The sequence below is a fragment of the Dendropsophus ebraccatus genome, chromosome 15 (genome assembly GCF_027789765.1).
Source record: "Dendropsophus ebraccatus isolate aDenEbr1 chromosome 15, aDenEbr1.pat, whole genome shotgun sequence".
Lineage (NCBI taxonomy): Eukaryota > Metazoa > Chordata > Amphibia > Anura > Hylidae > Dendropsophus > Dendropsophus ebraccatus.
The window spans coordinates 60,977,157-60,993,142 of NC_091468.1; the positions used below are offsets into that span (position 1 = coordinate 60,977,157).

At 42.3% G+C, this 15,986-nt stretch overlaps 1 protein-coding gene across 3 annotated transcripts in view; it reads right to left on the reverse strand.

Moving 5' to 3' along the window:
• Positions 1-15,986, reverse strand: part of LRFN2 (leucine rich repeat and fibronectin type III domain containing 2) — a 339,026-nt gene that overhangs the window by 226,371 nt on the left and 96,669 nt on the right. For all 3 annotated transcript variants that reach the window (XM_069955072.1, XM_069955069.1, XM_069955071.1), the window contains exon 2: positions 15,817-15,917. The gene's annotated coding sequence lies outside the window, so the exon portion shown is untranslated. The remainder of the gene's footprint in view (positions 1-15,816; positions 15,918-15,986) is intronic.

Consider the following 15,986-nt stretch of genomic DNA (forward strand, 5'->3'; position numbering starts at 1 on the left):
GGCGGGAGCGTATACACATCGTATACGCTCCAGCCAGGATCCCATACGGGGCCACAAATAACTGACATGTAAGTTTTCTGCAGCCGGAATTCAGTGAATTCCGGCCGCAGAAAGCCCTGTCAGCGGCTCCGGCCGCTTGCTTCACTGTGCGCTATGGGAAGCTCTGATGCGAGCGCGCGCTGATGCGCCCGCATCAGAGCTCTGCGGCCGGAAAGATCATCCGGCCAGAGACCAGCCGTTCCGTGACCCGGCCGGGGTAACGGAAAGGCCTGTCTCTTATGTAGTGTGAACATAGCCTTATTTATAATGGGACAAAGATAAAATCCAAACAGATGGAATTCATCTGTTTGCATTTTATCTTTGTCTGATTATAAATAAAAGTGTTTTTTATTGAGGACGGCTGTCTCGCTGGCTAACTTTTTGGACATTGTGCAGACCAACCCGGTAAGTTCCTGGGCACTAGCAATGCCTCCTTATACTATTCATATTACTAGGAGAAGGTTCACACTGATTTATTAGGCATGTATATGGTTAAAGCGTTTTTCTATATTTTTGCATATTTTCGAACATGTGAACGTTTATCTCGTGATGTACACAACTGCGTAATATTCGCAACTGCGTAATGTTTGCAACTGCATAAGTATAAGCTAACGTGCAGTTGCTACTGAGGTAATTAGCAAATTTACGAAGTGAATCTGGCGAATTCAGAAATCGCAATGAGGCAAATTATACACCCGATTAGCTGCAAATCAGAATTTGTCAAATTTGCTTCGCTCATCTCGAGTGGACAAACATAGCCGGTCCGAGGGTTTTCAGATCTCTGTGGAAAAACGTAGTCAATCAGGTGGGTCCAGATCTCTGTGAAGAAACATGGCTTGTAAGATGGATCCAAATTTCTGTGGAGAAACATGTCAGGTCAAATGGATCCAGATTTCTGTGGAGAAACATAGTCAGATGAATCCAGACCTCTGTGGAAAAACATGGCTAGTCAGATGGATCCAGATCTCTGTGAAGAAACATGACCTGGTCAGATGGATCCAGATCTCTGTGAAGAAACATGGTCAGTCAGATGGATCCAGATCTTTGTGAAGAAACATGGTTCAGTGAGATGTATCCAGATAGAGATGGCATAACAATCTGGGGAATGTTATCTTGGCACGCCTTGTTAAGAGCATCCTACAACCTCCATGTAATAGGAAACAACTATGAGATGTGATCCTGTCCACAGGGGTTGGAATTTCTGCAGAATGAATTCATCATCTAGTAGCGGTTGTGCCATGATGGATCAAGGTGGTTCTGGAGACCAAAAGAGATCTACAGCTCTACTAGATGGTTGTTCTTGACCATACAATGTATTTTATTATAGAGTACCTGTCCATCATCAAACACTGGTTTGACAATATGTGCAGCTACAAAAAAATTGACTGAACATAAGCTCAGAACAAGAATAGTCACAGTCTAAGCAAATCTTGTTCATATGCGCAACTAGAAATTCCAGTCTTGTCTGCCAGGGAGAGGAGTATGGAGGCACTGGATTGGGAATTTATGGGTTAGTGATAATTTGTTTTCCTTTACCCTGTAGATGGTAAGAAGCTTGGAAGGAGAGGAGTGATGGACTTTGTGTTGGAAGTCTTTAGATACAATTATCCTGTGTGTTTGTTAACTAAATCAATGGATAAACATGAGACGAATCAAAAGCTTGGCAATGTCACCAGAACAACAGGACATTCCACCATGGCTTCTAGTCATCCTGCCCCAAGGCAAAACATCATGGAGATTAAACCTTCTGTGTGCAACATAATGATAAACTGTATCCACCGTCTCACAAGCACAATATGGTTGAAGTGGGTTATCACAATGGTCAACACAGATCGAAAATTGCCCGTGGCCAAGAAGAGATTAGGCAAGAAAACACACACCACTGGAACGCTTAGTAAATTCTGTTTGTGAATGGATAATTGTCTACTGAAGCCAACGTAACACATAACACAGGAAGCGGTCCACAACAGAGACTCATGAAATATGGATTTATAGATCAATTAACCCCTCTTATCTAGGCGCACAGACAGAAACATACAACAAAGCTACAGCGCATAAAACATTAACAAACTCAACAATTCAATATTATGTTGTATTATAGTAGTTATATTTTTGTACATAGGAGCAGGATTATAATATTTTCCAGCGTATTTCAAATTTTTAGCCCCAAAAAATCTTAAAAGTCAGGGGGTGCCTTAAACGCTGGGTATGGTCGCCCCATATGGTGGGGGGGAACTCAAAAAATGTCTGCATCCCCGCCGTATGCGGCAACTAGAGATGAGCGAACCGGTTCAGATTTTTCCAAAAGTCCGAGTCCGGTCGTATTCAGATTTTTGGAAGTCTGCTCCAAATTTTTTTTTTTTCCTTGCTTTCTAAAATGGCAGCCGCCATTTTAGAAAGCAGGAAGTGTTCCGGGTGGAAAAACGCAGAGAGGAGAAACATATAGTGATTGAGAGAGAAAAATAGAGAGGGCGAAAGATAGATAGATTAGGCATAGGATAGCAAAGGGTGCACAGAACAAAAACTTGCTATACAGATATCCAAGTACTAAACTGTCACCCTTGCAAGACTGTATATGACATAGGTGTTTTCCTGAGGCACAAATATATACCTCGTGCATGTGTGTAGAATAAAACTCTAAAAAAAAGGGCTATGCAGATATACAAGTACTATAGTTGGACCCTTGCAAGAGTGTAGTGGAGAGACTGCTCCTTCACTGCATTTGTGACCTTTTTCCTGCATAGACCCTGTAATGGTGAATTTCCTTCATAGATCCTGTAATGGTGAATTTTCTGCATAGACCCAGTAATGGTGAATTTCCTTCATAGACCCTGTAATGGTGAGTTTCCTGCATACACCCTGTAATGGTGAATTTCCTTCATAGACCCTGTAATGGTGAATTTCCTTCATAGACCCTGTAATGGTGAGTTTCCAGCATAGACCCTGTAATGGTGAATTTCCTGCATAGACCCTGTAATGGTGAATATTGAAGTCTAAAAAAAAAAATTGATTTTAGATATTGAAAAGATAATGATGTTACTGACATGAAAAGCCCTAAATTCAACCAAATACACTACCCCCGTATCATATAGATGCTTGTACTGCTTGTACCTTCAGATAGCTGCTTTTAATCCAAGATCTGTCCTGGGGTCCGTTTGGCAGGTGATGCAGTTATTGTCCTAAAAACAACTTTTAATCCTGCAGCGCTGTGTCGAACGGCCGGGGCTTACATTTGTATATGCATTAGGCTTGCACAACCTCTCTGTTCTTCCTCCCCACCCTCCTCAGCATTAGGAATGATCCAGGAACATTTACTGCTGTTTCAGCTTTGCACAGGTGTATTAATGATCCAGCCCATGTTCATTATACACACAGGTGGGGAATAGGAAGCAATCTGCCTGGAGCATTCCTAAGTGGTTTGGGGAGGACAGATTGTGGGTACAGAGTCACTTTAAACTATGAAATCTGAAGAAATCTGAAATTCGGTTGAACCAAACATTTAAAAAAAATCTGGAAATCCGGTTGGAACGAACTTTTGAAAAGTTCGCTCATCTCTAGCGGCAACCACTATTAGCGCCAATGCCTGCCTTAAACCTCCTCCTCCAGCAGGAAACAGTTGAAGAACACACAATCCAACTCACCTGTCACCCACTCCCGGTAACTCCTCTCTCCTGGAAGCTGTGCGTCTCCTCTGTCAATATGACGCGAATCCTCCTTACTTACAAGGTGTTCCCCAGAGAGAGGCAGCAGTGGGTGGCTGTTTAAACTTCTGCACCACTCTTACTTCTCTAAGATACAAGGAACAACCTGTAAAGGAGCGGGGATTTCCGCCATAATGAGGGGAATCCCAGCTTCTTTAGAGGGTCCCCCCGCAGCTGAGAGAAACAGAAGCAGAGCAGCAAGTTTAAACAGCCACCAGCTCCTGCCTCCCTCTCTGTTGCCGGGGACACAAAGCAGGGATCCCTGTCATTATGATGGGAATCCCCGCTCCCCTTCCCGAACACCTCAATTACTGTCAGCTAAACAGTAGTTTGACTGACAGTTATCTCCCCTGACTTTGTTCGGATACTGAACAATGTTCGAGTACTAAACAAAACTTCAGGAGGAAATTCTGTTTGAATGCCAAAGTGTTGAAACACCGAGATGTTTGGGAACCAAGGTACCGTATGACTGTAGTAGTTATATTTTAATGTAAAGGAGGCAGTGTTATAATATTTATTTCCTTGTCCATAAGGGGCAGAATTATAGTACTTATTTTGTAGTCCATAGGGGGCAGTATTATAGTACTTATACTCTTGTACACAGGGGGCAGTATTATAGTTATAGTTATATTTTCATGGATAGGATGCAGTATTATAGTAGTAATATTTTCATGTATAGGAGGCAGTATTATAATATTTATTTCCTTGTCTATAAGGGGCAGAATTATAGTACTTATTTTGTAGTCCATAGGGGGCAGTAATATAGCAATCATATTCTTCACATGAAGAATATTTGTATAAACGTTGTACAGTACATTACTCAGCAGGACACTCATTGAACAAGCCTTCTGGGGTAAGGAGAATATAATATCTGTGCTATGTTGTGTGACACAACGATGGGAAATAAAATAAGGATGGTGTTGAAAACTCATTTTCAGGACTCATGGATTGAACAATCTTTTGGAATTTTGTTGTAGCAACAGATTAAAATTTGTCTTCTTTTCCTGCTATGTTGGAGGGGTCGTGAGATGAAGACACAGCAGGCCCGTGACAAGTGAATAAAATTTCATTATGAATGATAAGTCATGGCGACACTGTATGGCAATATTCCGCTGACACCATCGCCGCCGCAGCTTAGCTCTTGGTAAGAAATGTGTCACAGAAACATCAATGAAAATTCCTTCATGAAATGAAAACAAATTCATTGAATAGACAACTCACATAAAACATATTTCAATGTACATATATAGACCTGTGTGATCATTGCTGCTGCAATATAAATAATGAGAAATCAATACAGTATACAGTACAGTATACACATCCCTAGGGGTTGGGGAGCCTCCTCCACATGGGATCCCCTCCTATATCCTAGAGCAGGAGCCACTGTGAAGAGCGGCATTCACGCGTCCCGTAAAATTGCCTGTGGTTGCGGATCCACTACCACGGACAATTTTAGGGTCCGTTGAAGTAAATGAAGCCATTCATCGCGAAAATACAGGACATGTCCTAGTGCAGATTGCGGTATGGACCCCCCCCCCCCCCCCCCCCCCCCCGCCCCGCCCCGCCGCCGCCCGGCAGCAGAGATGACAGGAGTGTATAATGTGCGCTCCTGTCATTGCATCTATTACTCACCTACTCCCCCGGAATGGCCGGCTTCATGTTCACCAGAAGTGGCATGGACTACGCTATCTTCTTCTCCTGGCAGCATAGTCCAGGCCACTTCAGGTGAGCACGTGTCGCCGCTCAGCTGGGGGAGTAGGTGAGTAATAAATGCGATGACAGGAGCGCACATCATGCACTCCTGTCATCTTTGCTGCCAGGGGTGCGTGTGGGGTATCCATGCCGGGTGGCAGGGGGGCTCCAGCTAGGGGATCCGTGCCGTGATCCTCCTTGAGATTGCGGCACGGATCATGTAAACAAGGCCTGTTACCTCCTAACTCTTGGCCACTAGGTGTCTCACTTCTTACCTGTCTGCTTTTCACTGCATGTCACCAGGGGAAATCTGTCTCTAGTTACAGACCTAGGACAATGAACAGGAAGTGGGGGAAGGGCTTGGATTTGGTATGTGCAGGAAGCCTAAGTCTAAGGGCCCTATTACATTGGACGATTATCGTATGGAAAAATTTAAACAATAATCGTCCTGTGTTATTGCAGGCGATGATTGGAAAATCGTTCATGTCTCGCTGATCGTTGATTTAGATCTGACCCTAAAATCATTGTTAATCATTCGCTAATTGTTCACTAATCCTTCGCTGTAATTTCACATTTGTTCGCTGTGGTTCTGCATTCTTTCACAAATCGTTAAGTGAAATTCCAAATCGTTCCTTCTTTTGCTGGGATCAGATAGAGTAAACAATTGCAGTAACGATTGTAACTAACGACGTTCGTTCTGTGTAATATGTTGAAAAATTTCTGGTAAACGATAAACTCGTTTGCCATTAATCATTAAAAATCGCTAATAGGACCCTGAGAGCGCTAGCATACTGAGCCATTTTGCCTACTAAAGATGGTTCTTAAAGGTAAATCAAGGCTTCTTTTTCATTTCTAACCGCCCATATAAAGATTAGGGCAGCGTTCCTTGTGTAAATACCAGTCGTCCCAGACTTTCTCCATGTCTGGCTCCTCTCCTGCACAAGGCACATGTCTACCTTATATTTTTGTGGCATGACACAAGATGAGGGCCCCTCTACATGTTTTGACCAGTGTCTTCTAGAAACTTTGACCTTGTCTTGGCTTGAATCTTTAACATTCACCTGACTATAGTTTTCCATAAAAGGCATTACAAACAAAAATGACTTTTTTTATTTTATTTTTTATTAAATACCCTTCAACTATTTTCTGACTATATTAAAAGACTGAGAAGTCGAAGCCGCGCTTTTGTGAAAACAATCAGAGAATATAATGGCCAATTATTGATTTTCCCATAAAACTGCTCCTTGTTCTACAGATGAAGTTTATGGTTGGAGGCGACGTGTTGCAGCTCGGGGAGGACTCTTACAGATTGCTACCTTCAGTTTGACACCTGTAGCAGTGTCACATTCTTTTATTGGAGGAGAACAAATGTTAGTATTTTATTTATTACATACCCACCAATCTTCCAATCAATAATTCTGACACATTCATTTATTTTTCCATTTTTCTTCTCTCTAATAGGAAAGGGGACGCGGTGGGTAATATCTGCCGAGCATACGTGGTTGTAAATAGTGTCCCGTACACCAGAGAATGGGATATTATGATTCCAGGACTTTGTACCTAACAATAGGCAAATCAATTGGTCTTGTGAGACAAGAGGAGACATAATGACATTATATGGTGTGGAGTAATAATTAAATAAAGTGTGACGCTCAAGACGCCACATGACAAGATCTCCTAGCTTGTAGGGGTCTTCCACTTGGAAATTGAAGTGGTGGTGGAGGGGACATCAGAAACTTTATATGAACAAAACAATGATTCTCAGAGACAAGAGTGTATTTAGGTTATAACTATAGGGGGAGCAGTAGGAGTAATTGCTCGTGGTCTGTGATGTGGACTCTCCACCACCAGATTCCATTATTAGGACATGTTCACACATCGTGAAACACCGGCCGGTGTTACTAAAAATCACCCTGGCCGGTATTGCAGTATGATTATCTTCATTTCTATTGAATTTGGATACGGGCGCACCCGTATGCACCCGCATCCCAATTAAACGATGCACACAATAGAGTGTGCGGCCGAGCTTCTCCGATAAGACGCTCGGCTGCCCGGGAGAGCTTCGGGGACCTCCGGCACAGACTGTACTATACGTCACACTGCCTGCGCCAGGAATGGGACAGGAGACGCGTGGCTGCCGGGAACGGGTCACAGGTGAGTTAACGTTTGTTTTTTCCTTTAACTGCAGTTACCCCTGCCTGACCACAGCAGGGCTAGCTGGTAAACCCTGTTGCAGACAGACAGGGGTTAACATTTTCCAGCGTATAAGGCGATCCCCTGACAATCTTCTTATACGCCCAGTTGCCTTATATGCCGGAAAATATGGTAATAAGCTCATATTTATCTGGTGAGTGCCGGGTTCCTTCTATACATACTAATGGATCTCTTCACCACGTGCACCATCAGCCAGCAGAGTGCAGTCTTCCTACTCTCTACAAGCTTCCACGGGCTAACCTGATCTCATTGGTTTCTCTATTACTGTCTCAGTATGATGACCTCGCTGGTGTTCTGCCTCCTGTGTTTAGATCAGTCACCTTTCAAGGGGCCATGATGGATCTCCATAAAGTCCATTCCTACCTTGGAGACAGAGTTTAAAGGTGAAAACCGTACCCGGATCCCATTGTAACACCCCAGCCTTCTGTGCATGCATCCCACCAGTTATTATGACTGTCTAGCTTTCAACAGAGTATTTTGGTTACACAGTACTGGTCCTAATGTACTAAAGACCTCTTGGTCATCTCCATGGGATTTCTTTTCTTTATTGACCTGGATACAAGGATACACCCCTCTGGGATGTATAGACAATTTCTATAGGTGTACTAACTATACTAAAGCACCTGATGTGTGTAATATTCCAACATTATGGCCATAGAATTATAGAGTGAGAGCTTCGGGGGCAGATGTCACGCTCGGTGCCCCCATGTACATGCAGTCCTTTCTATCTGTCGCTGCTTTCGTTCCTTCTTATTTCTATGGAGAATAAGCAGACTTAATGTGAGCGGCTTCTTTGCATGAACAATGAGCTGAATGTAGCATCATGACAAATGATAGAAGTTAAGGAATCCGCTGACTCCATCACTTGTGGATGAGATTGTTGGCAAGTTAAACATTATTCAATGTAATATAAGTCCTCACGGGACCCAGTGATTTATTTCCCTATGAAATGTGGGAAAATCAGGAAGCTATTTTTAAGGGGTCGTGTTCCCCCCCCCCCCCCCTCTCTCAAAGAGGAATATATGGCGGCATAGTATATGTTTATAAATATGGAATCTCAGTAGAACAATAATAATCATTATTATGATTATTATTATTTTTAATATGAGTATTATTTATTATTTTATTACGTGTTGCTGTGGTGAGCCCCCGGATGATGTTGTAGCGGTGGGACGGCCGGTCACTTGCTAAATGGAAGTGTGACGCCATTACTGGTGGTGGATGGCCGAGATACAGCCGGATCTTAGAGTTCTGTCAGGCAAGGCCAGTGCCTGGGGGACACACAGGCGTGCTGGCACACCTGCTTTTAGAATGTAAGACCGGTTGAACCCTTTTCCCCTGTGGTTGGTGTCCTGTCGGGTTGCTGATGGGTACCTTGGAATATTGTAGTCACAGGTGGTCAGAGCAGTGTAATGACCCTCCCGAATAATAGTACAGTAGGTCCCGTCACCCACAGAAAGGGGAGATGTCCCAAGGTTGCGGTGTATATGCCGGGCAGGTGGTGATGAATCATCACAGACTCAGTTGATAACGTTGACTTCGTTTACTACTTGTTAATATGCAGCAGGGAATACAACGAATCTTGAGGTACACTTGAACAGTTCCAATAAATACACAAACATAGAACCACCAGATCTGTGTGATAAGTGCTAAGTTTGATGTAGTATAGTTGATAAGGTTGTACTGAGGTAGCATAGTGGAGAGGAGAGTGCCGTAAGAGTCTCAACCTAAGTAGTAACACGCTCTGCCGGGAGGTTGGAATTCATAAGAGGATACTTGTAGAAGAAGAATCAACCTGTGCCCATGTATTGACTTTCTTATAGTCTTCACACCACCTTATGCCCACTAGCTTTGGCAGAACCGTACTGATGGGTGACACAGGCCCCAGACCTTGTTAACTGGGATGAGCGGAATGGTCAGAATTTTCTAGTTACACCCGCGCTGCGAGATGGAGTTCATAGACTTTACGTAACTTTGCTCCACCCGGATCAGTTCCTACCTCTTTGCCTCTTTTGCAGATACTGTCCTGAACTGTAGAACATCTAGTCCACGGCGTGGGTTGAGATGACCTGTTGGCTAGTCCTATCCTGAAGAGTTTAGCACTGCATAGTGCAGGTGTGTTGCTTAAGGAAAGAAGTTTGTAAGAGGTGATTGTCCTGTGTCCTACCCATGTGGGGTACTGACTTAGACTTGAATTGTTAGGGGGGACCTGGCAGAGGGCCAGAGCCCAGTCCAAAACCACTGTGGAGAGCTATCTGAGTTGCGTCCTTTCTCCACAGAATTTCAACTAAGACTCCTCCCTCCCCCAAGGGACTAACTTCCTAACCAGCGTGTAAGACGCCCTGTGGTTGGGTGGAAAGAGTGCAATAGAAGAGCAGAAAGGGAAGAGGTGATAGGATAGAAGAAAGTAGAGATCCTACTGGTGCACAGAATCTGGTTTACACAGATACAATAACCCTTTGAGACATTTCAGCCGTGCAGCTTCCACACTTTAGCTATACAATGCAGCGACATCTAGTGGTAATCTCTAGTAACACTTCAGCTGCAATAGGACTACAAAAAGTACAGACTTTTACGAAGGGTGTGGATAAAAGTAACACCCCTAGTGGGACACCACAGTTGCAATGTAATATTCTATAGAAATATAGTGGCGCCATTTCCTATTGAAATTTCTCTCGAAAGCGCTCCAACATTATAGAGAAACGTACAAAAGAAGAACAGTGCTTTGTACCCTTACCAACAGTTACTGGGTGTGATGCTAAAGTGACAAGTGCACGCTCACCATACTGGGTTGGACAATATCTTGGGCATATCTGCTTCACCAACTGAAAGATCTTATGGGAATCTGTATCTTGCAATTAGAAAAATAGTTATTCTAGCAGTGCAAACATAAGTTGTCCTACACCCACTGTGAGCGAGGAATCGATAGATGAATAATTGAAAAAAACATAAACTTTATTTAATAAATAACAGACGTGTTTGAAGGTAAATACCTTATTCTTCATCGGGGCTATATCTGATAGGGTATATAAAGTGTACCTATCAGCATGGTAGGATATGTAAAAGAACTTCTGCAGGTACGCTGTCTTTTTCCTACACGGGTGGTTGACGGAATTCCCGAGAGTGCTGTTGACTGCATTGTAAGAGCATTATAATGCAGTCTATAGCTCCTCTGGGAATTCTGTCCCCGGCTTGCATCAGAGGAGGATAGTGAACCTGCGGGAGTTTTTCAACGTGTCCTGCCACACATTTGAAATACTCAAGTCTTCCAGTACTTATCAGCTGCTGTATGTCCTGCAGGAAATGGTGTATTCTTTTCAGTATGACATAGTGCTCTCTGCTGCCAACCTTGTCCGTGGAATTGCCCAAAGCAATTCCACATGCTCCATTGTGTGAACTGAAAGGTTTTCTGCGGCCGCTATTTAATGAATGACATGTCAGTTTTTTGTGACGGCGCTAGCGATCCTGGCTGGAGTGTATACTATGTGTATGTATATATGTACTATTTGTATACACTCCGGACGGAATTCCCTCCGCTGCAGCACAAAGTAGGTTAAGTATTAATCATGGCCGTGTTGCAAATCGGCAACATCGGCCGTGATTAATATTATACTAACGTTGTGTGAACATAGCCTCAGACTGGAAAGAATACATCACTTCCTGCAGGACATACTGCAGCTGATAAGTACTGGAAGACTGGAGATTTTTAAATGGATGTAAATTACAAATATATATATATATATATATATATATATATATATATATATATATCTGACACTGGTTGATCGAAAATGTAAAAGAAGGGTTGCCCCTAATGTTTACTTTCCCTCTCCTAACATTCTATGATCCAATTGTCCCCCCCCCCCCCCTTTATTTGCTATAATTTCCTTTCATAGCAGAGTGGGGTCCTGTATAGACTGTCATCACCCAACATGGAAACAGATGGAAGTGACAAGGCCTGGCAGCAGCTGCGTGGTCTTCCTCAGTGTAATTTACGCCCTGGCTTGTGGCTGTAACATAGAGATGAAAAGAACGTAATTGACTGCTGGTCTTTTTTTTTTTCTTTTTCTTGTGTATTTTATCTCACACGTCGTCTGATTAGAATTGAAATGTGTTCTTGAGAAGACAGCAGGCCGCCGTCATTACCGGGTCAAGCTCTAGTCAGCAGGTTCCCTGTTTCATGAATCCCTTTCATATAGAGCGGTGATCTGTCCCTCCTAGCGTCAGACTACAGAGACCCATCGCTGTGCCTGATAATGCTGCACATTTCCCATTATACTGAAAACACCATTATGCTTTTTGTCTCCGACAATGCCGGGATTCGGTGGGCAGCTGTGAGCCCCCAGGGCAATGTTATTTAACAGAATGCGCTAATGTCACATCTGGTAACTCAGGCCGGGCGGGATCATTATTCTAATGCTCGGATATTTACACTGAATGGCCACTTTGTTAGAGCCCCATCTCGTAGCACCATGGACCTCCTTCAGCCTACAGAACTGAAGCAATTCATCGTGGCATAAATCCCACCAGATGATGATAATAATATTGTGCAGGAATGTCCTCAGGATCAGCTCTCCCAGTTGGATGGAGATCCTGACATGCTCTGCACCAGAGATATGTCTGTAGGATTAAAAGGGGTTGTCCAGCAAAAATCCTTTTCTTTCAAATCCACTGGTTTCAGAAAGTTACATAGATTTGCAATTCACTTCTATTCAAAAATCTCCAGTCTGCCTTACTTATCAGCTGCTGTATGTCCTGCAGGAAGTGGTGTATTCTTTCCAGTCTGACACAGTGCTCTCTGCTGCCACCTCTGTTTATGTCAGGAACTGTCCAGAGCAGTAGAAAATCTCCATAGAAAACCTTTCCTGCTCTGGACAGTTCCTGACATGAACAGAGGTGGCAGCAGAGAGTGCTGTGTCAGACCGAAAGGAATACTGTATACCATCTGCAGGACATACTGATAAGATTTTTATATAGAAATAAATTACAAATCTAAATACTTTAATTTGTAAGAAAAAGAATTCCGCTGGGATACCCCATTTAATGAAAACTTTCAATCTCTTAATGGGACATGTTAGAAGTTTACATTGGTGGGTGCCCTTGTGCCCATTGATTAATAAAACCAAGAGACAGGAGGTGATCCAGTAACAATTGTGCCCCGTTACTTTAGATTGGTTCTCCTTGGAGAGAGGATTGAGTCAAAGGTTTGGATTTGGCTTTACAGGCATGATGGGAATTGTAAAAATCCCTCCTCCTACTCTTTGAGCACTTCTGCCCCATTAGATTAGAAATTATTTGGGACCCTCACCAACCAAAAAGTCTTACTTGTCACATGTCAAAACTTTTTGAAACTGTTACCTTTAATTAGTAACTTCTTTAAAATAATCTGAAGGTGATGCCGAACCCACTTAGTAGGTATGTTTTTTTTTGTAACATTAAAATAAATAAATAATAATAATACATATATATATATATATATATATATATATATAATTTGATCCAAAAAAGAATGAGGTTCCTTAACGTTTCTGACAACACAAGGCAAATCACTCAAAAGGGTTATCCAGTGCTACAAAAACATGGTCACTTTCCCCCGCTCTTGTCTCCAGTTTGGGTGGGGTTTATAACTCAGTTCCATTGAAGTAAATGGAACTTAATTACAAACCACACCTAAACTGGAGACAAGAGAGGGGGGAAAGTGGCCATGTTTTTGTAGCACTAGATAACCCCTTTAATCTCTTAATGCTTCTGAGCCAACATTGAGAGAAGAGAAACCTCCATTGGGGACTTTGGGGTTACTAGTTCTTACCACAGTTACCACCATGTTACCAACAAATTAGGATAGAAGATGATGGAGGTAAATTGCTTAATACTGCTAAACAAAAAAACAGGGTATGGGAGAGAAAAGCCATAATCCTTGGAAGACAAGCAGATTTTCCTCTGTGTGGGCACCTGGTGTGTGCAATGGTCTCCCACCGAGAACTATTTGCTTTGTGAATAGAAATCACTTTGAGCATTTCCTTGGTTATGCCTCAGTAGGAATTGATCATTCCGCTCATTCTTTGTTTTCGTGGTTCATGATCCCACCAGACAAAGGGCAATCATCCTGCTGCCACTGTGCGCTGACTCTGTCAGGAGACGGGAAATCAAAGGTTGAGAGACGAGATCCAGGAGCTCCGAGACACCTTTGAACATCTACAAATAGTCTTTATACAAATCATCTGAGCGGGGAGCCGGGGCCGGGTTCATACAGCAAATTGTATTGTGGCGGACGTAGAGGTACTAGGCAATGAGGCATGCGGATGTGAGGATGGCCGCGTCGTGAAGTGTTTTTGCTTGGAAGCCAACAAAGTAAAAGTTTTATTCAAATATAAAACTTGTATATAGTCATCAGTGTAGATGCTGTTCTTACAACCAAAAGTCTATATGTTTATGTACAGGGTGAGAAGGGCTATGGCCACTGGTCTGGGAGGCCTGGATGAGTACTGTAGTTTAGTCTTTGGACTGAGGTTTTGCTAACTAATCTAAGATCTAAGACGGCTGATTGGGGAAAACTATGAATCCAAGATGGCTTATTGGAGAAGACTATGGATACAAGATGGCTGATTGCGGAAGACTATGAATAGTTCTCTTCTATTCCCTTCACCCATGATGGTGTGGTCGTTCCTAGTAACTGGAACTTCTGGGATCTTTAAATTCTTCCTGCCGTTTTTGTTTTTATCATACCTCCCTCCCTTCTAAGCACCAAAAGATTTTTTATTTCACATCAATGATTGTGGGGCAGAATGTTATATTTTACTACTTTAAACAATAAAATATATCCTATTCATACCCGTCCCATACCTTTTTTTGGTTTCCCGGTACTGTAAGAGGGTTTGTTTTTTGCAGGACAAATTGTTACTCTTAATTTTAATATATAACAGTTTCAAAATAAAGTAATGCTGGGGTGTTATAAAAAAAATGGCAATTCTACCATTTTTCTTCATTTACTTTTTACGACTTCTCCCAGTTTCCCAGGACTGGATCCATCTTTTCCCAGCACCTGGGGAGGAGCAGCATGGAGCGGAGCAGCCTTCAAAGCCTGCAGCCTGATAAGCAGAATCCTGATAGGAAGAAGCGTTTCGCTTCGTCCCTACTGTATATTCACTCATCTCTACTCTACTACAAATAAAATGTTACATTTCGTAGGTTAATACAAATTTATATATATTTTTTTTTATTTTTACCAAAGAAAAAAATATAACACAAACATTTTACATTGTCCTGTTCAAACCCCTATAACCTTAAAAAAAATCCATCTACAACAAAGAAACTTTTGCTAAGTGATCTGAAGTTTTTATTCATACCAGTTTTTTCTAAGGTAATGTTATCAAAAACTGCATCTAGATATATTTCCCGGTGGAATATATATATAGATATATAGATTTTCAGGGAAAATGTAGAATCTGTCCAACCGTGTGGTGCAGGATTAACACCCAGGTTCACATAAAAAAAATGTGACCTACATGTTTTGAGGGGTATCGCCTCTCTTCCTCAGGTCTATAACTCTGTAAATTTAGTGAATCAGACAGCTGTGGAGATAATAATTATGTACATTTTTGTGTTTTTGTTAACTATAAATGAAACTTTTATATATATATATATATATATATATATATATATATATATATATTTTATTTTTTATTTTTTTTAAGGGATTTTTATTTTTTCCCTTTAGTTATATTTCTTACTATACCCTAATTTTTTTAAACTCAATAGATCTCTGGCTACCACTTTTACCACTTTCAATTTCATCACAGGGTAAAATGATTGGGGGACACAGGGGCCCCACCTGGCCTTCACACCATTGTTTCTACCTCCTTTATTTCCAATCATGGCTGCTGACTCTATAAACCAAAGAAGGCAACCACCATGCCTGAAGTGGTCTCAGGTCCACAGCCTGTTCAGGTCTTCCTTCCCAACATTAGGCTGTAGATCAATATCACGTGTGTGTGTGTGTTGGGGGGGGGGGGGGTTGGTGTGGGTTGGTGATTGGTTTTATATCCCTGTACAATTCCTTATACTACGTGGCCCATATACCGCTCACATTTTCTTATGTTCCAGCATCGCAGTTTCATATACCAAAGCAAAAAGAACAGACTTTGAAGTAAGATCGTGATTTCCTACGCACCTCTATATCAAGGCCCGGACAGGATCCTGGCAGTCTCCTCTCATCTAAGACATACTTGTGTTGCCTCGCACGGAGCAGCTGTTATTGTACCAGTTCACGAGCTAGAAGAGGAGATGGATAGCGGGTTATTTTAGCGAATCTGCATCCAGGGATCACAATCTTTGCCAAAA